Raw genomic sequence first — 25,315 nt, forward strand, 5'->3', positions numbered from 1 at the left:
AGGCTTACACTGGACCAGTGACTTTTAAAGGAACAAAGTGCAAGACATACAACCTTTACTTACTTGAATTCCACATGAATATATGCATTTCTGTGATGATTTGATGAAATAGCCTGTACGTAACAATGCTGCTACTGATGATATTCAATGGAACGATTTTGTGTGTATTTTGATTCGAGTTAAAATATCAATTTCATTATCTTCTTCAGACATTGGAAAACCCACCATATTACATTACATGTACTCACCTGCGGAATGCTTTCCTTACTTCGTGAGAACTTAAGATTTGGAGTAAGGTCTTTTAAAAAATGACAGTATTTTTTTCTTTTGTAATTATATCAATTATTTTAGGTTATTGTTTAATGTTTGTATTTGTAATTCGGAAAACTTTGTCTAACTTCAAATTTTACATCTAAATAGTTTTTCAAAACATATATGTAATTCCGGATGACATGATGTAACATCGATCAGTCTGACAGCCTCAGACTACTGCGTCAAATATACCATACCTGCTAAACAAACGTAAGAAAATGATTCTTTCGAAGTAATATTTTACTTTAAAGAAAATTATGAACCTTTACGTCATGCATATCCGTGTGTAAATTTTAGGTGTTGATTTAACTCCATTGAGGCACGCTTTGAGCGTAAGAACAAAAATATTTATTTCGTACCGGCAAATTAGATCGGTAGATCACATAACTAATGAGGAGGTATTGAATCGAATTGGGGAGAAGAGGAGTTTGTGGCACAATTTGACTAGAAGAAGGGATCGGTTGGTAGGACATGTTCTGAGGCATCAAGGGATCACCAATTAAGTACTGGAGGGCAGCGTGGAGGGTAAAAATCGTAGAGGTAGACCAAGAGATGAATACACTAAGCAGATTCAGAAGGATGTAGGCTGCAGTAGGTACTGGGAGATGAAGAAGGTTGCACAGGATAGAGTAGCATGGAGAGCTGCATCAAACCAGTCTCAGGACTGAAGACCACAACAACAACAACAACCGGCAAATTTGATATTTTAAGCATAAAGTACGGCTTTGGTACAGGGAACTGATTTATTCCGCTATGATGTAAGGTCGGAGAGCCACGTTAACGAAGTGATCAGCGATTACGTGGATATAATCATTAACTCACGTTTCATATGAGAATTGGTATAAAATGTTACTGAGAAAAACTTCGTACGCAGCGGGATGTATATTTTAGAGCCTCAACTTCAAAAATGAGTCCAGTGGTTCAATGAGTTTGTTAGTTGTTCAATACCTCAAATATTTCAAAAAAAAAAAGGAAAACATTTCATGACCGTCTACAAGAATTTCTTTTGTTATAAAATAACTTAAAACGAATTCCCGGGTTGATTCGTTCAACTGTGCCTCTACAGAATCCTGCGCTAGTGCTCTGCAATCCAGTGTGATGCCCCGTCTTTCATGATTTCCATATGGACAAGACTTGAAACGCCTGTGTAACCTCCTTTCTTCTCCATCGAATAATTATACAATTAAATTTGCTCATTATTGTAACGGTCGATATCAGTGGGAATTAAACTAATCTTCAGGTTACATAAGACGTAATTAACTTAGTCATTACTCTGCATACGGCAAAAAAAAGAAAGCACGCAGAGTAGTAGAGACTATAGCCGTAATGTTGAGATCTACAGATCATATATCATACTTTACGGCAACTGAAAGTAAGAGAACCGCTACGGTCGCAGGTTCGAATCCTGCCTCGGGCATGGATGTGTGTGTTGTCCTTAGGTTAGTTAGGTTTAAGGTTGTTCTAAGTTCTAGGGGACTGATGACCTCAGACGTTATGTCCCATAGTGCTCAGAGCCATTTTTTTTTTTTAAAGTAAGAGATAGCGAGAGGGACGTATGTGTGTATGATAAAACTCTTCCTCGAAAATTTCATGCCTTCATACCTTCTCTTTGAAACCACAGATGACGAGTCACTGATCTCATTTGTACTAAGATTTCAGTACACTCGAGATACCTAGTTGCTTCCACCGCCCGGAGTGGAATGCGTAAGCTCTGAATAATGTTCACCAAACTGCAGTCTTCTCTAATTATCGTTCCCTGCGCAGAAAACAGCGCGTAAGTCGTAAATCTGTTACTTTGAGCCAGTAATAAACTGTGAGCGAAGGACTAGTATTGCTTAAATAATAAAATTTTGAGCTGGTTTGTTCAAATGGGATGCCTCTCGCTCTTTACTAGCAGTATACGAGAAACTGCACAATTATAATCCATTTTATGACTTACAGATAATTTTCATTCGTCACGCTTTCGCAGAGAATAAACAAAAGAATGAACTGCGTGTTTGCGTAATTGCTATCAACTGGTTTTGGATTACATGTCCATAAACGAGAGATTGCTAATTAAGTTCTTAACCAATACCGACCGCGGCAGACAACATGTCTGTTCTCCACGACTGTCGATAGAGCTCTCTCTCCTTTCACAGCCGAACCACCTCACTCAACACCAAAGTTTGGTGCGACAAGTCTTCGGTCCGCTATTCTGTTTAGCAATTGTTTTTTATTCTGCTGGTTATTAACACTTCTAAAATAATGGAATGGTAGCCTGCTATGTGGAGATGCTTTTTGTATGAAATGCAGGTAAATTCAGTGTTTAGTTTTTCTAATTTTAATAACAGACGTTTATTTCTTTGGCGCGCTAATCCCGAACACCGCAGCCAATAGCGAAGGAAGACAACAATTTAGGCGATCTTTCTCACGATGCACGTACCGAATAAATCATGTCATCAGTACCTCACACCACATTACGTCACCTTCCCACTGCTGTCTTCTCAACTGCTCTAAGAGCAGCTTGTTGCAGCTTAATACGAGGATAATCCCAAAGGTAAGGTCTCCTATTTTTATAAGTACATAGACCAGTTTATTTCTACAATGGTTTACATCAGTTTACAGTTTGAACATTTAGCTATTTTTCGACATAATCACCATTTTTATCGATGCGTTTTTGTAGACGCTGTGGCAGTTTTTGTATTCCCATGTCATACCAGCTCAACGCCATGCTGTTTAGAAAGTTATGAAGCTCTCCTTCCACCTCGTCGTCCGAGCTGAATCGCTGGGACCTTAATTAACGCTGACAGGTACTGTGAGTCTCTGAAAAAACTCAAACGGCCAATTCAGAACCGGAGAAGAGGAATGTTGAGCAAGGGCGTACACATTCTCCATAACGCTCGCCCACACATCGCTCGGCAAACCGTTAGTCTCCTGCAGCAGTTTCGGTGGAACGTAATCACCCACCCACCCACCCTATAGTCCTGACTTGGCGCCCAGTGACTAACGCATGTTCCCTACGTTAAAAGAACATTTGGCCGGAGAGCGACTCAGCTCCGACGACGAGGTGAAAGAAGAGTTACATAACATTCTGAACAGCATGTTGGCGAGCTGGTATGATGTGGCATACAAAAACAACCACAGTATCTACAAAAATGCATCGACAGAAATGGTGATTATGTCGAAAAATAGCTAAATGTTCAAGCTGCAGACTGATTTAAACCATTGTAGAAATAAACAGGTCTTTGTATGTACTTACAAAAAAAAAATAGGAGACCTTACTTTTGGGATTACCCTCCTACGATTGCTGTAAAGCCAGAAATATTATATCGTGCCATATTTTGTGAATATACTACCATGAAATGCTTCACAGTCTGTAAAATGTCATAGTCTCGACTTTCGGCTAAGTACTTCCATATAAGTTGTATATGCTCTTGAAGGTGATAGAAATAGTTCGCTAAAAATACAACTGTAATCATACGATTAAAGTTCCTTAAAGCACGTAAAAGCTGTCAAACACCAACAATACAAAATATTACTTATTATGTTAACAGATTTGGTTGAAAGGTTGCGCATAATACTTAGAGTGTATTAGATATGCACTTCCTATATTCTTCGTATCACAGCCAGATGTTTATAGAGAGAAATTTTACAGATCATCGTGTTTTATTGCCCGTGAGCTCTCATTCCCTTTCAGCTGTGTGATTCTTTGTGAAACCCTGTACTCTTATCTGTAATTCTTTTCCGATCACGACGTCGCGCTGTCATAAATATGTAAAAGTGGCAGTGTGAAGTTGACATACAGCTGAAAACCGAGAATGCCAACAGGATAAAATGGTGCGGCACCTGTTGGCCGTTTCCCGCAGTCATAAAAGTCCATCACAACCACCAGAAAATAAACGTTGTCGCGTTTCTCACCGTGCTTGAGTGGTCGTTTCCCCTGAGGAGCTTGATGTGCAGTGCCACTGCACGCGACACTGTTACTCAGGAAAGCTACACAGTGCGTTCGTCGAATTGTCTGATTTTTGCGCAGTTAATTTTTATAACAATCTTGTAAATTAAAGTTACGTTACTTAAGAAGTACCTCTATGGAGAAAGAGTTATCGTAGCAAAATGAATCTGTGGACACACTCTTGATGGTTAAGAATATGGTATGGAACATTTGAATGCAGTGAGCAGCTGTACATCTCTTGAGGATCTGACTGTTTTGCTGGCAATTTCAAGTCGTGCCTTCGTGGTAGATAAAGGTGTCACAGTGCGTCGAGGGGACTTACAAGGAAAGGTCGCTAGCGGTGGGATCAGCATTGTGAAATCATTTGTACGGTGATGTTGCTTAAAGTCCAAGGTGTCACACCCTGCAGCTATTCACCTGGTGGGCCCTCGTTTGCGTGTAATCGACAAAAAAAAATCGCAGTTTCATGTGACGCTTTACAGCTTTAAAAATAGTAGTGATACAAAGAGCGTTGGGTAACTTAACGGTTAAGGCATGGTCCTCACATGAAAAAGCTGCGCGTTCAAAAAAATCATTCGGTACTTTAAATTTTTTTATTTATAAATCCTGTCGAAATGACTTCAACCACCATTTTTACTCAGCTAATGATATAAACGTAATTTTTATTGCTCTGCCTTCGTCACGTCATATTAATCACTGTATTACCTATTTCGTTTGCCCTTACATTTACCTTAAAGTCATTCTCTTTCATCTGAGATATTTGTGCAGTTAATCTTGATTACTTCCATCATATTTATCATATTTCAAACATTTGAAAGTGCCGATCCATTGGTTAAAAAACAAAAGGAACAGTAACCTATTTATACTGACTATGCAGTGGTGTAAAAATGTATTTTTCGCTACAAGATGTGCATTTTTTTTTCTTAGTAATCGTCTTGCAAACTTATAAAACCATAAATTCTTATAGCACTATGTATAAAATAACACAGATAAAGATTTAAACGAAAGATGAAAGTACAACGAAATTAAAACAAAATGAAGAATAGAAATAATGAACGTATTACATGGACGAAAATATAAGATGATAAAATGGGAGAAATTAAATCAAAGTTAATAAATAACAATAATTAAAATCATATGAACAATGATTCGAAGTGGAAAAAGAATGACAGGAAAAACACAAGAGCAAATGTAAAAGTTAGTGATGTGACGAAGGAGTGGAAGTAAAAAAAAAATTGCATTTAAACCAGATAATTAAAGAAATCATCAAAATCATTTTAATACGTATTTGTGAATAAAAATAACCCACAAATTTTCGCATATGAGGACTGTACCTTAACCGTTACGCTACCCAAGCAATCTGCATACCACTACTACTTTCAGAGCTATAGAGTTTCACTGAAAATTCCGAAGTTTTTTTTTCGTCCATTACTCACAGACGAGGGCCTACCGGAGTGACTAGCTGAAGGTGTGATATATTGCACTTAAACCACCGTATAAGGGGTTTCAAAAACTCGATCGCACCGCTGAGAATCTCTACTTGTTAGACCATTACCTATTAAAGCTTTCATATACGTAGTTTTAATGTCGTTCTGCAGTGTGTCTACTGGGAAATAATAAGAGCTTATATGTTCTTGATCTCGTGATCATAACATAATTTCTGGTTATGACTTCTAAGATTAGAGTTCATAATTGTTATATTTCAACTGAATGTGTACATGTTGTGGAAGACAGTAGTTTCAATGGAACATTCGGTAATGGTAGGATGCAGTGCCACATCTCGATACTCTGCATAAAAATGAGACGACAATCGGGATGTATAATGGATTGTAAAACTATGCACCGTATGCCTGCAGGTTTAATCATTTTAACGTGGAAATCTATTACACAGCTATAGTGACAGCAGTTTTGTAGACGATCTTATGGTGGAATTCAATGTTACTCTGCCGGATGACTGAAATTAATTCGTCAGCCGTGTTGCTAACGTCGAATTTTTCCTTTAGACGCATGACTGGGAAACAATTTTTTATTATGCACTCGCATTTCTGGCTGGGAGGAAAATAGCTCTGAGTGGTATAGCCGTAACACACATGAGAAAGATAATTTTAGTATGGTGTTCTACGATTACCCATCGAATCTATGATTATTTATCACATACATAGCAAGTTCAGGATTTTCGTAGTGTTTTATGAAAAAAAGCATGTGATTTGCTGTTCAGTCAGAGACACTGCCCAGTTTGGATTAACATAGACGGGCTGTAATTATCGCGAGAACTATACTCGTATTGTAGCTCTCCCAGTCCAGTGTTTACATACGTACTGTGTGGAACAAACATTACATACATGCCTACAGGCAAGTCGATCATGTTTAATTCTTTTCCGAAATCCATGTCCCATATTGTGTATAAGAGGATCACGCGATCAAATCTCCTTCCTAATTTTTTTTTTTTGAACATACACCCACACACCCTCCTTGTAATATCTTGTGTCACTCACAAGAAATTGAGCTATAGAGGAACGTGTCTATCTGTAAGAGCTCTAACTTCTCTTTAATTAGGCGAAATGTGTGTTGGATATGAGTTTCAGTTCTCAACAGTGATTCTGTGAAAAAAGTTGTCCAATTTCAGATCATGTAATATTAGCAGCTTGTTCGATCCTACCCGTGACAAGTCCGGCATTCTTAATGGCTATTTGGGTAAAGTCTTCTCCTAAGTTAGTAAGGAGTGTGTTTACAGCAATTCCACAAGCAACGAAAAGGTTCGCTGCTACAAAATGCGGTCAGCGACCTTATGAACCACAAGGGGTAACAAAAACTTTTTTATTATAATAATTTTTTCCGTAAGAAACCGTGTGTGGACCTGCTTTGTGGTACAGAAGTCATAACTTTCAATTGAATACGTAATCAAAACGTACCTTTAATAACCCGATCACGATGGTCAATATCCCAAGTGTTGCTGTATATTTGTCTCAGAACGTTTTTTCTTAATAACTTCCTGCTGCACGAAAAAAACTCTGGTACGTTAGTAGTAGTCGTACGTTTTGATGCTTTACCAGCCTTAACAAGCACCAGCTTCCTGCGTTTTCACCAGTGTTCGACCAGTACTCAGCTCTGGTTTCTTCACACCTGTTAAGTAGTACGATAAGACTTGCTCGACTGACATAGAAGGTAAAATTAAAGCTTTCTTGGTGTGATAATGTTTTGTATTGTTTTTAGGTCAATTTCTTGAAGTAAGTCGTTCCTAGGCTACTACACGTCGTCCAGCATTTTTCCAATGAGCAGATTCCATCCCTGAAGTGGAATTCTAGAAGATATACAGAACACTCATTTCTGTCTTTCGCAACTTCTTCATTAAATTAGAAAGATTTTCCAGCAACATATTTCCTTAGATGTTTGGTAGGTGAACAACAGAGAGAGCCAAAACTTGTGAATGTGTTGGAGGTTCGAACAATTCGTACTCCACATTGCGCAGGTTTCCCCTATGCCGAGACACTTTCGTAGGCTGCTGCGCTGTCCTCAGTTTTCTTCCTCTAGCAACCCACGCTGCTTTCTTTGCATATTATTTCATTCAGATAGTCCAGACGATATGCTTACCATTGCCGGTGATTGTTTCCCTCTTTACAAAATGACCCTTACGAATACTCACACAACACACTGTTGGCAGCCTTTCCGCCAAATGAAATTCACTAGTCTTTGCCTTCAGCAGGGCCATTAGCTTCAAAGCACTGTTTTAATTGCTACTTCAAGTTAGAAACGAAACAGCAGAGTCAGCTTTCATTGATAGTAACAGATCGGATCACAAAATGGAGTGCAGTCTCTTTTTTAAGACGCCCAGATACTGCAGACAAATTACTTTTCGCAGTTACATTTGATCATCATACAAAAATGGCGGCAGTAATCTGGGAAAAGTTTTCTCGTAGATTACTCGTTACGTATAATGTTCTAATACGTCAGTGAAGATAAGGTGGATAGATCACGTAACTAATGAGGAGGTATTGAATAGGATTGGGGAGAAGAGAAGTTTGTGGCACAACTTGACTAGAAGAAGGGATCGGTTGGTGGGACATGTTTTGAGGCATCAAGGGATCACAAATTTAGCATTGGAGGGCAGTGTGGAGGGTAAAAATCGTAGAGGGAGACCGAGAGATGAGTACACTAAGCAGATTCAGAAGGATGTAGGTTGCAGTAGGTACTGGGAGATGAAGAAGCTTGCACAGGATAGAGTAGCATGGAGAGCTGCATCAAACCAGTCTCAGGACTGAAGACCACAACAACAACAACAACGTCAGTGACGTCAGATATTTCACTCACCTCGAATCACCGATCGTCAAACATCACACTGTGCAACTTGGCTGTGTTTTAATCTGTGGTAACGCCTGCAAGAGAGAGAGAGAGAGAGAGAGAGAGAGAGAGAGAGAGAGAGACCTCTGAATTCAGATGCATGTTTATTGACTGTCACGGGCTGAAACCAGTGAAAATTTAGAAACGTGAAATGATATTTGTGAAACCGGTCCACTGCTGCTGAACTTGTGTGAAGAATTTCTAGAGACAATTGGGAATTTGTGCTAGACCACGATTAAATACTGGATGTCCTACTTACTGCGAGCAGTCGCCGTTAACGTTAGACAGTCTCATTACGCCTCCATGTCCAAATCAAATGTTAACTGTCATTGTTTGTTTGTTAAGTATTGTCATTTATCCATCAATCTGAGTCCATGGGGCTATGCGAGCGAAAGCTACTTGGTCATGAAACTAGTCAATATATAGTTTATTGAATGATGATTGCAAAATATGCTAACCAAAGAAACTGAAGAATTAAGAAATTAGAGAAGAAATTGTGTGTGTACGAATAAATAGCACATTATAGGCAAAAGTTCTCAGTTATTGCAAGAAACTTTTATACGGGAGTCTGCAACAAGGGAACCTTCAAACATCAAATTTGAAGACTTGGGGATTCATTCTTTTTTTCTTCAATTACGCGGGAAGATTACTGAAAAGGAAACTAGCTGAATAGTGCACACTTTTCCGTGCAATGCCTAACAAACCGTTACTCAAGTGAAAATAGTTTGCCGCTCGTGATTAGCCGAGCGGTCTAGGGCGCTGCAGTCATGGACTGTGCGGCTGGTCCCGGCGGAGGTTCGAGTCCTCCCTCGGCGTGCGCGCGCGCAAGTACTTTTTTTAAATTTTACGAACGCCCACAAGCTTGTTAAAGGGGAATTTTACACAGACATCTACTCTCTGCAAGCCACCTTCTCGCGCGTGTGTGTGTGTGTGTGTGTGTGTGTGTGTGTGTGTGTGTGCCCTTACGATAATTTAGGTTAAGTAGTGTGTAAGCTTAGGGACTGATCACCTTAGCAGTCAAGTCCCATAAGATTTCACACACATTTGAACAGTTTTTGAAAATCGTTTTTCTGTCTTGTGTCCACTGAATGAAAGTTGCAGTTCTGCTGAATGAGCCAGTTTTGTCAACAAATCCTTGCTGGAGTGTGTCTGCAGGAAAGGTAGAATTAGCATTCAGGCACACCTGAATAGCGCTTGTGCGGTGTCAGTTCGCGAATGTCGTACATCATCTTGGCAGGCTTTTTCTATGGTAAAAATATTGTTGTTCAGTGCACAAAGTTGTCATAAAATATTATGCAATAGAGGATAAAGTGAAAGTAAACCTCAGTGTGAGGCAGTGCATAGTGTTATAGTGAAGACAGCAGCATTCATTTTCCGAACAAGGTCTTGAGCGCAATACTTCCAATAAAGCTTTTTATTTGCCCTTAGTAATAAGACTTCATCAATTACACTGTTAACTAGATTATTTATATTACGTTAAACGTATTTTACGATAGCAATTGTCTTCTGCAAAAAGGAATTTTTTATATCATCTGTGACGGGTAGTGTCAGATCATCGATATACATTGATAAGTCAATTTGCCCACAGCGAGGTTGGATATCGCCTGGTGGCGTTGCGGGAACATGACACGGTGAGGGAAGTATATAACGAGCTCGAAGTTGGATGGGGATTTGTTTTAGTGATGACACTGGCCGAAAGTGGGGAAATCTATTGACATGAACGACTTCGACAAAGGTGATAGTATTATTACTCAGAGCCTGTGAACGAATACCTCGAAAACGGACTGGTCGAATTTTCACGTGCTACTGTAGTGAGCATCTATGGAAAAGTGACAGAATGACATTAAAACTACCACTAGGCGATAAGTGGTTGGAGGTCGCCGACTCTTCACAGAACGTGGGGTCGGAAGCTTGCCTGCTCTGTTAAAATGTTTGTGAATTCCTAAGGGGCCAAACTGCTAAGGTCATCGGTCCCTAGACTTACACACTAATTAAACTGATACCGCACGCGCACGCGCACATTCCCGAGGAAGGACTCGAACTTTCGACGGGAGGGGCCGCGCAGTCCCTGACACGACGCCTCAAACCGCGCGGCCTGCTTTTTAAAGCAGGGTAGATGGCGACCTGTGGCGTCTCTGCCGAAAGAGCACAATGTTGGTGCATGTATAAGTGTTCCGGAGCACACCGTTCATCATACGTTGTTGAACGTTGGGCTCCACGGCAGATGATCCCCTGCGTGTTTACACGCTGGCCCAGCAGCGACATAGTCAGTGAAAATTGCAATGGCCACGGGATTGTCGAGATTGGACAGTGGATCGACGTCGGATGAATCACAGCTTTGCTACACCAAGTCGGTGGCCGTCTCCACAAACGCCATCATAGAAGCATTGTGCCAAGGGTGCAGGCTGATTGGAGCAATATTACGCTGTGGGAGACCTTATGCTGTGTTCGCGCGGACCTGTGGTTGTAATCGAAGACACGCTTTCTCAGCAGTGGTGTCAATTTCCAGCAGGATAATTGCCCATTTCTCAAAGCCAGAACCGTGCTGTAATCGCAGAGATATCTTGGCCACGACATTCGCTTAATGTGAATCCAATGGAACCCATTTGGGTCGCTCTCATGCGCCATCACCGCATACACAAATCAGCGGCCCGCTATTTAAGGAACTCACATGACTTGTGTGTGGACAACTGGTGCGACATACCTCTACAAATCTACCAACATATTGTCGAATCCATGATATGCAGAATCGGTGACGTATTGCATTCCAAAGAAGGACCAGGAATTTATTCAAAATGGTTCAAATGGCTCTGAGCACTATGGGACTCAACTGCTGTGGTCATTAGTCCCCTAGAACTTAGAACTACTTATACCTAACTAACCTAAGGACATCACACACATCCATGCCCGAGGCAGGATTCGAACCTGCGACCGTAGCAGTCGCACGGTTCCGGACTGCGTGCCTAGAACCGCGAGACCACCGCGGCCGGCCCAGGAATTGATTAAGCGATTGGTCATAATGTTTTGTTTAGTCTGTGTATATCAGGGAAGACTACAGACCTATCTCCTCTTGTTATTACATTACATAGAATGCGTCTCCCGGATTCCATCCACTTCATATTCGACTCTTGCGGAGGGAGAGCCTCCGGTTGTCGGAAGAAGTTGCAGGAAAACTTCAATGCTACTAAATGCTTGCACCACCCCTTAGCGGTGTGTTCGGTTGGCCTAATTGGTAGGAGCGTTGCTCTCAGTTATGCGTCTTACACTAAACAGGAAATTTTGTGTGACTCAAAGATACGAATACCTATGCGAGACAGTTCCTTTTATACCATTCTATTATTTTCTGTGAGATGTTTAAGTACACCTGAGAACCAACGTTGGCTTTCAATTTGATCTGCATTGGGTTTGCTGTCACCTGAAGACAACACAAGACGTCATACAACCGAAAAACGTGCCAGACATAAGTCCCGTTATGTCCCACCACGGGACATAAAAACATATCGCTTATTAAATACAGCAATATCATAACTCAAAAATCGTCATTTTACCGAAAGAAAGTTTGAAAGTTTTAAGGGGCTATCATTTCAAGACAAAAATATTTAAAACTACTATGTTTGAAAATTTGACAAATTAAACCATTGCAGTACCGTAATTATGAATGTATCAGATTTATTTTATATGTTGCCAAAAGTACAATATTAGGCCCACAGTAGTGCACATTCACGTCGCTGTTGCTACAAACATCTTGCTTTACGTATGGCGCATGCGAAAATGTGACATTCTTGACACAAATTAGGAGGTTATTGGTGATAATTATTTTACTAAAGTAGCACCATTAAGTGCAACTAAACATAGGCGTCAGCTGTGAACCATCGTCAGTAATTTGGAGATAATTTTCGGGTTCCTTAACATATCACTGTGTGTATAAATACACACAAATGTGTGTGTAAGCCTTTCGGAGAAAGTTCCTTACCAGTAAATCTAGGCCGTCTTTCTTCTTAGAAGATAAGCCTCGTTTCGAAAGAAAAACTGGTTTCAGGCCCGCGTCTCCAACCATCTTCCATTTCTTAATTACAGTTACTTCTTGAAACTCTTTGCTCAAGGAATTCTTAAAAAATACAAAATGTGGAGAGCCGCTGTTGACTTTGCTAACTTTCGCATATCTCTGTTTCAAAGGTTTCAGGTTCAGAGGACCGACCACAGAAGCAATGTGTTTCACTTGATAAAAGTCCGCGTGGCGTAATTCCTGCACATTAAAAGGTTCGCCCTGTTTCTTTGTGACAGGAACAGAAACTATAAATCTTTCGGGGGTATATGTGGGTCAATATCTCAACTGGCACTTCACCTGTTCCTCATTCAGAGAATGAGCTGAGTCGCCTTCATCGGGAGTGTGGCTGTTTGAGACATGTGTGGGTTATGGATTTTATTCCAAAAACAGGAAATGCATAAAAATACAGACCCAACACTTTTTTCCAACAGCTATTAGAGTAGACTTCGCAGAGTAGTGTTGGATTTTGTTTTAAATACATTAACGCACATGTACCTAATTCATTCACTCCACGATCACTGTTTGACTCACTCGAAACATAGCAATCACATGCATTTGTCTTGATGTCATTAATAGTAAAGTTTAAGTCATTTAGTTCGGCTTCATAATAAAATGTGAAAACGTCTCCCATTGGCAACAGCATAACGGCCTGAAGATCGTGTACTGCCTCTACACTGTCAAAGTTTCCTTTATTATATTTCTTTCCTGCTCTCTACAAATCCTCCTCAATTAAATGTACCTCATATTTCACTTTCAGCTGTACCTTTCCTTGATTGAGTTCTCTCAAGAAACGCAATGTAGCCTATAGATCCTACTTACGCACAAAAAAAAAAAAAATATATTGTCGTAGGTGAAACCGCAATGAAACACTGCAGAGCTTGCTTGTGGCTCCTTTTTTGATTTGCAGATGCCAACATAATCCTGGTGAATATCAGTAATTAACCTGCTTCCATGTATAAAATGCCTTGAAGTACTAGGCTGGGTGTAATGGCTTAAAATTTTAGGCATAGCTTCCATACGCTTTTCGATCTGTTCCAAGGAGTATCCCAGAACATTACGTTTCTCGAGAACTGTTCGGATTGGACGTTCGTTGATATTTGAAATGTTTTTAAAAACGTTTTACGTACACGAATCTCTTCACCATTCAGGGAAAAATAAAGTGTCACATTAAACTGCCGTGGAGATCTGCTGCCTCCAACAAAAGTATAACTATATGTAGGAACAACAGGCTTCATTGAACTGCAAATGAATTGCCCCTGGAGTTCTATATTGCCTAGTGACCAGTACGTCGAAAACAGTTCCAGTCTGCGCTTGATACTTTATTTTGAAGGGCATTGAGGCTTGCAGTTTTCTTTACGTGCCGGCCTCTGTGGCCGTGCGGTTCTAGGCGCTTAAGGCGGGAGCCGCGCGACTGCTACGGTAGCAGGTTCGAATCCTGCCTCGGGCAGGATGTGTGTGATGTCCTTAGGTTAGTTAGGTTCAAGTAGTTCTACGTTCTAGGGGACTAGTGACCACAGAAGTTGAGTCCCATAGTACTCAGAGCCATTTGAACCATTTTTCTTTACGTCATGTTTTAAAGGCACTATTGCGTCGTACCCTTTTACTTTGTGAATTTCGTATGTCTGGCCAGTATTTCTTGCTCTCTTCAAGAGGTTCCTCTTCCACCTCCACACCTTTCCTTGAGAGCTCTTTAACATGAAGATCACTGTGTCCTGCATGCCAGCTATTGACCTATTGCTGTTGACAGTGGACAATGAAATACTGATTGTTACTGGAGATAATTCAGTAGGACGATGTGTTCTACCCGGGGTTCCACAAAGATTTCTGTCCATATCGGAAACAGCAGTGCCAGAATTGTCGTATCTATCGTTTGGGAGAACACATATTGTCATCAAGCAAGTCGTTACAATCTTCAGATATTCCTGTGCTGCTTTGGAGACAGACTTACTGTAGCAGACAAACCTGTGGAAGCTTCAGGCGCTCGAATTGGAAAACTGGAATTTCCTCGATAAAACAGTGAAAGGAATGATTTTACTGCTAATTTTGTTCCCGGTGTCACTAATTTATAACCCCAATATTGTGAACAATTTATAACCCCAATATTGTGAACACTGCACTTAATAAGCAGCATATTCGTGTTCTCGAGCAGTGTATACCTGGTTCCTCCGATAATGGCGAAACTGCGGGCTCATTTTCCTTTAAACACTGTTTTCTCCCATCTGGTCCCTCAGCAGCTGCAACTTTCTTTTCGCTTAATTTAATATCAACAACGGCTAGCTGAATTATCAGTTTACAAGTAGATGATGTCACGATCTAGAGATAGAAAAATAAAAAGGTGTCTCACAGGACAAATTAATGTTGACCTATCTCAGCACTGCATATAAAGAATTCTAACAGCATCAGCATTACTAAAAATAATCCAATGATATTTCCTATAAAGGAAATTTCCTGTGTAGCAAGGACGACATAATTACATTCAGTACATGATTTTTACCTGAAATTCTTTCTATGATCTGTACGAATAATGACACAAGTACAAATAAAATACCTACTTCCTGGCGCAAGAATGGCATATTTCCTTACAACATACACACACAGCTTCTTCGGATTTTCAATGCATACTGCACTACATCTAAACAACACATTATTCGTGCTAGATTATATGAAATAAATCACTCACAACAAAGGTGTTACAGCTCCAAATATGTCACTCTTTAATAACCATAGTAGAATATATTCCACACAGTGCCAAGGCCGCGTGCACAAGGAACAAAAAAAAGGGAAGGGGGTGTCAGAACGACCCAGCTGCCCTCTCTGGCTACATTATTGTACTCCAGACAATTACGGTTATGACGTTCTATCCGTTAAAAGGGCATGAAAGGACCATTTCACTGGCACACACAACACAAAATGGGCAGTTTTTTACGGCATCGTTGTATTTAATGAGCGATATGTATGGTTGTTCCTGCTTAAGGCATGAGTAATATCTGGTACTTAAACTTACGTTGCAGCAGTTGTTAGAGTTAGGATGACGTGTCGAGTTTAATGCGGATGTCAGAATTTCGTATCCAGGGAAAACGTCTAAGCCTAGACATTGAGGACGGAACACTGTGAAAGCTATCCTGGATACCTGAGCGTATCCTTGGAAGCCCCCACACTGTGTTAACGTACCTTATACTGTAAACAGTAAGCCGGCCGGGGTGACCGAGCGGTTCTAGGCGCTACAGTCTGGAACCGCGCGACCGCTCCGGTCGCAGGTTCGAATCCTGCCTCGGGCATGGATCTGTGTGATGTCCTTAGGTTAGTTAGGTTTAAGTAGTTCTAAGTTCTAGGGTGCTGATGACCTCAGATGTTAAGTCCCATAGTGCTCAGAGCCATTTAAACCATTTTTTTGTTAACAATAACACACTATGAATACAGCACAGTAAGGTGTTCTGCATTATTGACGTAGGTGAAAAGTCCCTGGAATACAGGATCTCTCCAACGAATAGTGCGATCATACGCGTAAGGCAATAGCATCTGGAAGTATTAGTGTTTTACGACTACAATATACGATATGTATTGACGACACAACGAACGTGACAGCTTTATGAACCATCACTCCTCTTAATTGCTGTCAGCCTCGTGCGACAAAAACACCAGTGACGAAGCAGTATACAAGTTACTATATTACAGGTATTAAAACATTGCAAACACACGTACGTACCAAGAAAAATAAAAGCTGGAGTCATCTGTATAATTGGTGCTGAGATATCCGTATCTCATAGCGTAGTGAAATCAGTGGCTCAAATTCCAGGATGTGGAAAAGAAGCCACTTACATGAGATAATTTTCCGGAATACGTGACCCTGCTGTTCGGGTGGCCATTAGCTGCCAAAAGCCGACTTTTAATTCCCAGCGATTAAATGAGACGTTTTGTTCTAATAATAATAGTAATAATAATAATAGTTAATAATAATACAGCACCACCGTTCGGAACTGTCACTATGATGCAGTAAAATCTAGTTAACATGCTCTCGAAGAGCCCACTGGTGAATTGCGCATCAAGTGAGAAAACTGATTAAACGGGAAACGATTTCTGCGTCATAGTGGGTACTCCAGCAAGAACCGGCGTAAATATGCATGCATCCGCGTAAAGGGATTCCAGGTAATATAAATTGTATGAAATGCATGTGCGAAGTTGTGATCACATGTTGTCTGAACAGAAAAGTTCACTACATATGTTGTTTGCCCAGTCTAATTATTCTATTGTGTAAAATGAAGAAGCCACACGAAAGTTACCGAGCGAGGTGGTACAGTAGTTAGCACACTGGTCTCGCATTCGGGAGGCCGACGGTTCAATCCCGTCTCCGGCCATCCTGATTTAGTTTTTCCGTGATTTCCCTAAATCGTTTCAGGCAAATGCCGGGATGGTTCCTTTGAAAGGGCACGGCCGATTTCCTTTCCAATCCTTCCCTAACCCGAGCTTGCGCTCCGTCTATAATGACCTCGTTGTCGACGGGACGTTAAACACTAGCCACCACCACCACACGAAAGTTACTGAATCAACAGCCTTTTATTGTATACACGACCGGTTTCGGAATAGACACAATTGATTCAGGAGCTGTTGTGCAGTTTCTTCGTTTTACAAAATAGACTTGTAAAGTTGTGGCTTCCAAACAAGAACAGCCCGTTGCTAATTATTCTATTTCTTGGTGTGATTATCAACTTGTAGCTGTGTCTATTTATGTCTCCAGAATAAATATACAGGATTTACGTATGTCTAATAAAATTTCATGAACTGCCAGTAAAGTTCCAGTACAATGTTATCTACATGATTAAGGCGGAGTTCACCCAGATACTGCGTGATACGGGCGCCTGGCTCCATGTGAAAAGGTTTCCGAGGTGATAATGGTCGCACGAAAGGAATTAAGACTTTGAACGCGGAATGATAGTTGGGGCTAGACAAGTGGGACATTCAATTTCGGGAATCGTTAGGAAATTCGATGTTCAGTCATCGGCAGTGTCAAGAAAGTGCCGAGAAAACCAAATTTCAGACACTTTCTCTCACCACGGTCATCGTAGTGGCCGACGGCCTTCTCTTAACGACCAAGAACAGCATCATTTGCGTAGTTTTGTTAGTGCTAACAGACAAGCAGCATTGCATGGAATAACCACAGAAACCAATGTTGGACGTCAGACGAACGTATCCGTTATGACAATGCGGCGAAATTTGGGGTTAATGTGCTATGGTAGCGGACGGCTGACATGAGTCTCTTTGCAAACAGCACGACATCGTTTGCAGCACGTCTCCTGAGGTCGTGGCCATATCGGTTGGACCCTAGACTACTGGAAAATTGTGTCCTGATCAGGTGGGTCTTCATTTCAGTTGGTAAGAGTTGATGATAGGATTAGAGTGTGGCGCAGACTCCACGTAACCATGGACCAAAGTTGTCATGCAAGCTGTTGGGCTCCATAATGGTGTGGGCTGTGTTTATATGGAATGAACTGATGCCTCTGGTCCAGCTGACCGGATCATTCACTGGAAATGGTTATGTTCGGCAACTTGGGAGACAATTTGCAGCCATTCATGGACGTCATGATCCCAAACGACGATACGCCATGTCACTGGGCCTCAGGCATTCCCGATTGGTTTGGAGAACATTCTGAGCAGTTCGATCGAATAGTTATACCACCCAGATTGGCCGACATGATTCACGTCGGACATTTCTGGGACATAATAGAGAGCTCATTTCGTGCTCAAAATCCTTCATAGGCAACACTTTCGCAAGGACAGCTATAGCGGCAGCATGGATAAATTTTTGTGCAGGGGACTCCAAACGACTAGTTGAGTCAATGCCACGTCCAACTGCTGCACTACTACGGGCAGAATAAGACCGACACGATATTAGGAGGATCCCATGACTTCTGTCACCACGACGTATTATATGGAGGAGAAATGGTCCTGTTCGTGGAAAATTGCCAAGTGATGCTGTGAGTCGAACAGTATTGTAACTGAACCTCGTAAAGAAAAACTTTCCCCATTATTCGCGTATTCAAAAAGCTGTAACTGTATGGTAAACTTTTGAACGTTATAATATAATAGTAAAACATCTAGTCGATGAGCGTAAGCCTTACTATGGCCGGTTTTGTGACTGAAATTAAAAATATTGAAACACTTCCCCAAAATCTGATCATTCGTAAATATTTCGCTGCCGTATACCAGAAATTTCTCTTTAAAGTACACAGTTTCCTACCACGTGATACAGATTTTTGCCGTTTTAGAGAGGAGCAAAACATACTTTACCTTTCTGTACCATCCAGACGACTAGAATCCAGTCGTTGCTAACGCCAAGGACAACAGGTATTATGTCTGCAAGATGGAACTAGAGGATTTGAGGAATCTCAGCACACTAGATCAATGGTTGCATAGAGACTTTTGAAAAATAAATCACTATGTCTGACTAGAAAATTCATTTGATGACTCTACTGCGCTATGGGGAAGAAAGTCATAACGTCTTGCAACCGTGGATTTGTCAGTGCATTGCTAACAAGTAGGGAGGTACTAGATAAAGAAACTGGCACTAGATAACGTTTCAGTTTTCCCTATCTTGTTCGATAAACGTCTTCAAGTAAACATTGTCAAGATGAAAGCGTTGAGCAACTACCAAGTGCATAGTGGATTTACTTGTCTGCTTCGCAAAACCCATTGATTGAAGACAGACCTTACATGGTTAGTGTAATAGCAACGGGAATGGTGTTAAATTTTTTCCTATCTCCTGCTGCTCTTCGTTCAGATTTCTGTTGAAATAAATATTGTGTCCTGAGCTGTTCTGGTACACTCTTTCAAAGTAAGCTGTCAATTCCTGCAATAACCTATATAGAAAGAAAGTGTGTTTCAGCAGCACAACGTTGCAACCACCCAGATCCAATATTGTTCTTCCACGAAAATAAAAAGCAGTGCTATTTTTCCAAAGATAACATAACCAATTTTGTAATATATGTTATAAAAGTATGTAAAATGGCGTTTTACCTTAAATACCTTACATACATTGCTTTCAACAAGAACGCCCAAATAGGTAAACATGGCCTGCCGGGGTGACCGAGCGGTTCTAGGCGCTACAGTCTGGAACCGCACGACCGCTACGATCGCAGGTTCGAATCCTGCCTCGGGCATGGATGTGTGTGATGTCCTTAGGTTAGTCAGGTTTAAGTAGTTCTAAGTTCTAGGGGACTGATGACCTCAGATGTTAAGTGCTATAGTGCTCAGAGCCATTTGAACCAGGTACAATTTGTTTTTTGTTAGTTACAGTGCTTCTCGGGTAAGAGATTCAATTAGGCATTATGACGTATAATAATATTACCACTAATGAGATTTATTGGCTACCCTGTTTAGTTCTTTGCGATGTTCTGCGAAGCTTTGTCTTGGACTCTGCGATTGCACGATAATGATAGTGTAATCGAGGATACATTTCCATTATTTCACAAAACTTTACATTAACCTCAAAATAATTTCCAGTTTGGAACTATTCAAACTTACAAAAGCAGCAGCGCGCCCCGTGTTGCCACTAACGGAGACGGCGCGTCTCTGCCACGCCATCTCTTTGTGTATTGCTTAATCTGTTAACATTGAGGTGTTAGGAAGGAGAGCCACGTCCGCACCAGGCCATTTCTGTATGAACTGGGCCCAAAACTAGTCACCGTCGTCAGGTCAGTCAACGTTTCCTGCAAAGGTGTATCTGTGTATCAAACTAACCTCGCCTATGACTAGATGTTCAGAAGGTACAAGCTCTAATTCACATTCCATTTCTGCATCGTCTTCTATTATCTCATCCGTGTCCAGCGTCAGAGGTATAACACCGTTAGTAATAGAAACAAAACATTGAAAGTGGACGTTGCAGAGTTTTGCGCAGACTTGACTGTTAGTTCCTCTTACGAGTCCATTTTTTTAAAAAAAATGATTAAAACCGCAGGACAGTTGCTTAATCTACAGTATTTTTGTGGGTATATGACCGGTTTTGGAACCGTTACTTCCATTATTTTGTGCAAAAAAAATTTAAAAATCAGTTAATCATCTTAGGTCGTCCTCTCACCAATGTGTCATGGAACCAAAGGGACAAAAATTCCGTAGCCGTTCCCCCATGCTGCGCGACCGGGAGCACAAACAGGAGAACTATGTAATAGTGCTCACGGCTGGTATTTACTACTACTACTACTGCTATATAGTTTTCCTGCTTGTGTCCCCCGTGCCGCAGATGGTCTGTTATGGAATTTTTGCCCCTTTTACTCTTTTGACACGGAACCAGCGGTTCCATGACAACATCGGGGTGAGGATGACTTCAGATAATTGATTTTATTTTTTACACCAGATGAGCGAACTGTAACCGTTCCGAAACCGGTCGTGCACTCAGCTGTCATGCGGTTTTATTAATTTGTCAAAACTGTCTGCAAGTCTTCGTCGTAAGGATGCTCAACATCGAAATTTGCTTCATAACACGGCTGCCGATTTTTTGCTCACTACCAAAAGACATTCTCCAAAACCTTTCGGGCTCCCAACAGCAGTTTTCGCTAGGTTCCACAACGTCCCTCGATGCTGAAATGAAATTAGGTGCAACCAGGGGATTTCGCATCTTCTCACATTGCCGCACGTTTGTTGTAATTGCTGTTGATCAAGGCGCTTGTGATAGTGCTGTTTAGTTACTTCACTAATTCCTTGAGCTGTGGGCCTGAAGGTTGCTGTCTGTACTGGGAGTGTCTGAAAGCAAGTCAACTGTTCCGCAGTGAAACACTTCTATGCGGGCGTCACAGTTACCTACGAGGAGCCCAGTCTAGCGACTTTCATTGATAATTTTGCGATGAAAAGGATTGAGACTTGTACCAAATTGTAATAGTATCTTCCAGGCTCGTCATTAATTGGTGTACTCGCAACCTACAGCCACAACTGTTTGCAGCTTTGTCGATGATTAACAGCTTCAGTTTCTTCGTACCGTGAGCATTGCCACAGCTCTAAAACGCAGTACTATGTTTTCATCTTAATTTTCATTTAATTATTTAGAATTTTTTTTTAAATTCCACACGGAAGAACTGATGGAACACTAGCTTGATATATCCACTCAGTTAAATCTTTTTGCAGCTCTGAAATCTTTCAGCTTCACTTTCTGATGCTTTTTGCCCCTTAACAAGCAGTTTGTTCAAGCCTTCTCCGTTTTCTAACAAAACCTATCAACGTCAAAAATGGCATTCCAAGAGACTGCGTATATTCTTTTTTCGGCCATTTGTTGTTCTAATCGTACTTCCACACAATTTATTTTTTTCTCTTGGGCCCGCAGCATGGTAGGTGTCTTTCAATGACATAATGAAAAAAAGGTAACGTACGAGACTGTTGCTGTAATTGTCAACTGCTAGATTTTTTACAATGGCAGTAGGCCTATTCAGGTATTATCGCCGTCTTCAGGCTATCTGCGAGCAAATATGCTTTGTTAAAGTGTTTTGTTGCAAATGATATGAAGACGGCGTTAGTGCCGAAATAGCCCTATTGCTAATGTAAAAGTCTAGCAGTTAACAATTATAGGCAGCATTCTGGTACATTACTGTTTTTTTCTTTATGTCATTACAAGTACTGCCATACGATTCGCAGTTTCTCGGCCACTGAAAACGCTTCCTTCTTATTGTGCGAAGAGATTGCGGGAAATTTTAAAACACCGCTGTAACGAAACAAAAACGCCCCCAACGTTAAGGGACCTCAGATGCTTCAGGAATACGATCGGCACATGGAAGTCAGCAATGCGAAAGATGGAGGTTTACCGAGTCAGTTGTTAATACCATCCCACGCTTTGCCAGGTAAGGCATCCGTCACCTGCTGACTAGCTTTTGCGAGCCTCTCGCGGTTTTATGAAAACGCCCTGCCGACGGAGGGGAGTGGAGTGGAATGGAGCGGAGCGCTTTAAACGGGAGATACTTTATATAGGCTCTTACGAAACTTTTTGCGCCACTGGAGTCGAGGAACGTCTTACACGGGAAAGCGTTTTAGACGGTAGCGTCTTAACGAGGTTTTACTGTACTGTATTAGAATTCAGTAGCTACTTACGTAGACGTGGCAAGATTATTCCTGTAAGAACGCGTCACATTGCTCATAATATGTTCTTGTATTAAGTAATTCATATTCACTTCGTTGTTTACCGCTGCACAGAGGTGGCGCTGTGGCTGTTCAAAGACACGGGACTGGCTTTCGGGAAAGCGGCGCTTTAAATAGTTTCCCACTTCTCCAGATTTAGGTTTCTCTCTGTTTCTCCAAATAGCTTAAGGCGAATAGCGTTTTTTTTTTTTTTTGGAAAGTGCATAGCCGATTTCGATCCTCAATTTAACCTTGTGCTCAATCTCGAAAGATCTCCTCGCCGACGCGACATTAAACTTACAGCCTCCTTCGCTCCTTTCAATGGTTTCATCAATTGCGTAACGTGTGTGCTACGGTGACGAAAGTGGTTCGTTTCATGTTATGAAAGAGGAACATAAAAGACCAATCGGTCCATATGATTTTAATTTAATTTTCCTAGTTAACGGCAGTGTGGTATCACCTATAAAGGAATGTATAGAACACTGCGACTGTGGTGAAAATCGATAACTGTGGAAGCAGCAGCAGCAGCAGCAGCTACTCCTATCTCTTAGGGAATTGTTATTTTTCTTGAGTGAGACAGCATTCAAGCCTCTCAGTCCCCTCTCAAGATAGTTGCTATATCTAGAAAATGTTCCTTAATGTATGTGAGTAGCCTTCTGAGTCTACATTGTCAAGATGAAAGCGGCCGCACACGCAAATCGGGAAATACGGGTTCGAGTCCCGGTCTGGCAAAAATTCAGTATCGTCACTCCATTATACAGCTGATGGTTGTTCGTATTCATAAGTGCGAATACATTTCATTTATTTTATAGCGGCTGTAGTCGCCGCAGTTTCCGTTACTTCGGACATTGCACCGTTCTTATCAACTTAGGCAGTGCAATATCGTATCAGATATTCCTATCGATATTTGTATGATGTACAAGGGGTGTGTGAATAGTCCGTTGAAAGGTCTAAGTTTAAAATGATTGGGCTTACTGGCATACTGTGTGTTGAGTGTACGACAGGGTCAAGAGAAAATTACAAGTTGCGTCTGAGAAGTTAGGTGAATGGTCTCAGAAAATGTAGGAAACAAAAGCTGCAAACAAAATACTCTCATCCCCCTTCAAAGTAATGAGCATCAGCTACTACACGCTTCGGACATTGGTTGTAAAGTAGTTGGAAACTGCCAGCAAATGCTTTCTACGGAAGCTCTGTGGTCGCGTGCAACGTCTGCAAAGCTTAAGGCTTTGAGGGCAAAATTGAGGTTGGCGGATGAAAGAGAAGTCTGGCGGCGCCAAACCTGAAAAATAAGGAAAGTGCTAAAGAACAGTCACATGGCGCTGAGAGAGAAAGTTGGGCACACATACGTATACGCAATGACGACGGTGCTTCGAGCGATTCTACAAGAAGCGTTTGTAACAGCTTTGCAACCGAGGTCAGAAATGTAATGTGGTGATAATTATCCATAACAGTAAAAATATTTTGTTTGCACCTCTTGTTTCCTACATTTTCTGAGACCATTCACCTAACTTCTCAGACGCAACTTGTAATTTTCTCTTGACCCTGTCGCACACTCGACACACAGTATGCCAGTAAGCACAATCATTTTAAACTATAGGGATACGAACTCAGTAGTCTGTATGAAACGGTAATAAGTAGTCACCCTGATAATGATTGCCTGCAGTGGTAGCCGAAACGGCAGTAGGTTTGTCACATGACGCGCTCACAAAACCCAGAAGAATGTGATTGAAATTGACTCCGGCTGCGAATGCCTACACTCATGTTTAAGGATATGGTTCTGTTCATGCGCGGTCTACTGGAAGCCATTAAGCAAAACATGTATCAAACATAAATTAGTTTTTTTGTGTACTCTGCATCAGTAAACATCGTTCGAGTTGGAGGTGGTGCACCCTTAATGCGAACTCGGCATGTTCCATGCGCACAAAACACTAGTAGTGAAGACAGTGTCAAGTACATAGAACGATCGGAATGCGTACCCTCGGACTTCTAGTTTGAAGAATAAACGTATATTGCCTCACAGGTTGCAGCAGAATTTAAGATTTCACCACGGTAGTAATCCAAGGACGGACTTGACATAGTTTAGCCCAAGCCTCACTGTCTCGAGATACTGACGCAGGCTTGTTATAAATGGCAGCACGTATGTTAACAGATTTGTTTGACCCACGGAAGAGAGCGTCAATGAGTTAATGAAAACGTGAACTGACGGACGCTTAAAAATAGACGCCAACGGTCGCGCGAAAGCCTACTTACAAACTTTCCAGAAACAGCATTAAGTGAAGACTCCAGGAATTAACTGAAGCTCCTTACTTACGTTCCAATAGCAGCCGTGAAGGTAAATTTATAGTAATTTCAGGGTGAAGAGAGGCATTTATGTAATTATTTCTCACGTGCTAAATACGCGATTAGAATGGGAGAAGCGATAGTAAGTGGGGCAGTGGGCAGTACCCTCACCCTCTGCCATTCACTTACCGAGTGCAGATCAGTGGAGAACAACTAATTTGCAGCTGACAAAGCTAAAGGTAGTAAAACATGTCACTCACTCAGCGCGTCCCTCTACCTACCTCCATCTTTCTCTCGCTCTCTCTAGCGCGCAC

At 41.3% G+C, this 25,315-nt stretch overlaps 1 protein-coding gene across 5 annotated transcripts in view; it reads left to right on the forward strand.

The window, feature by feature from the left end:
• Positions 1-25,315, forward strand: part of LOC126297575 (ribosomal protein S6 kinase 2 beta) — a 547,735-nt gene that overhangs the window by 240,298 nt on the left and 282,122 nt on the right. The gene's annotated exons all lie outside the window — the stretch shown is intronic.

Source organism: Schistocerca gregaria, chromosome X (genome assembly GCF_023897955.1).
Source record: "Schistocerca gregaria isolate iqSchGreg1 chromosome X, iqSchGreg1.2, whole genome shotgun sequence".
In the NCBI taxonomy this organism is placed as follows: Eukaryota; Metazoa; Arthropoda; class Insecta; order Orthoptera; family Acrididae; genus Schistocerca; species Schistocerca gregaria.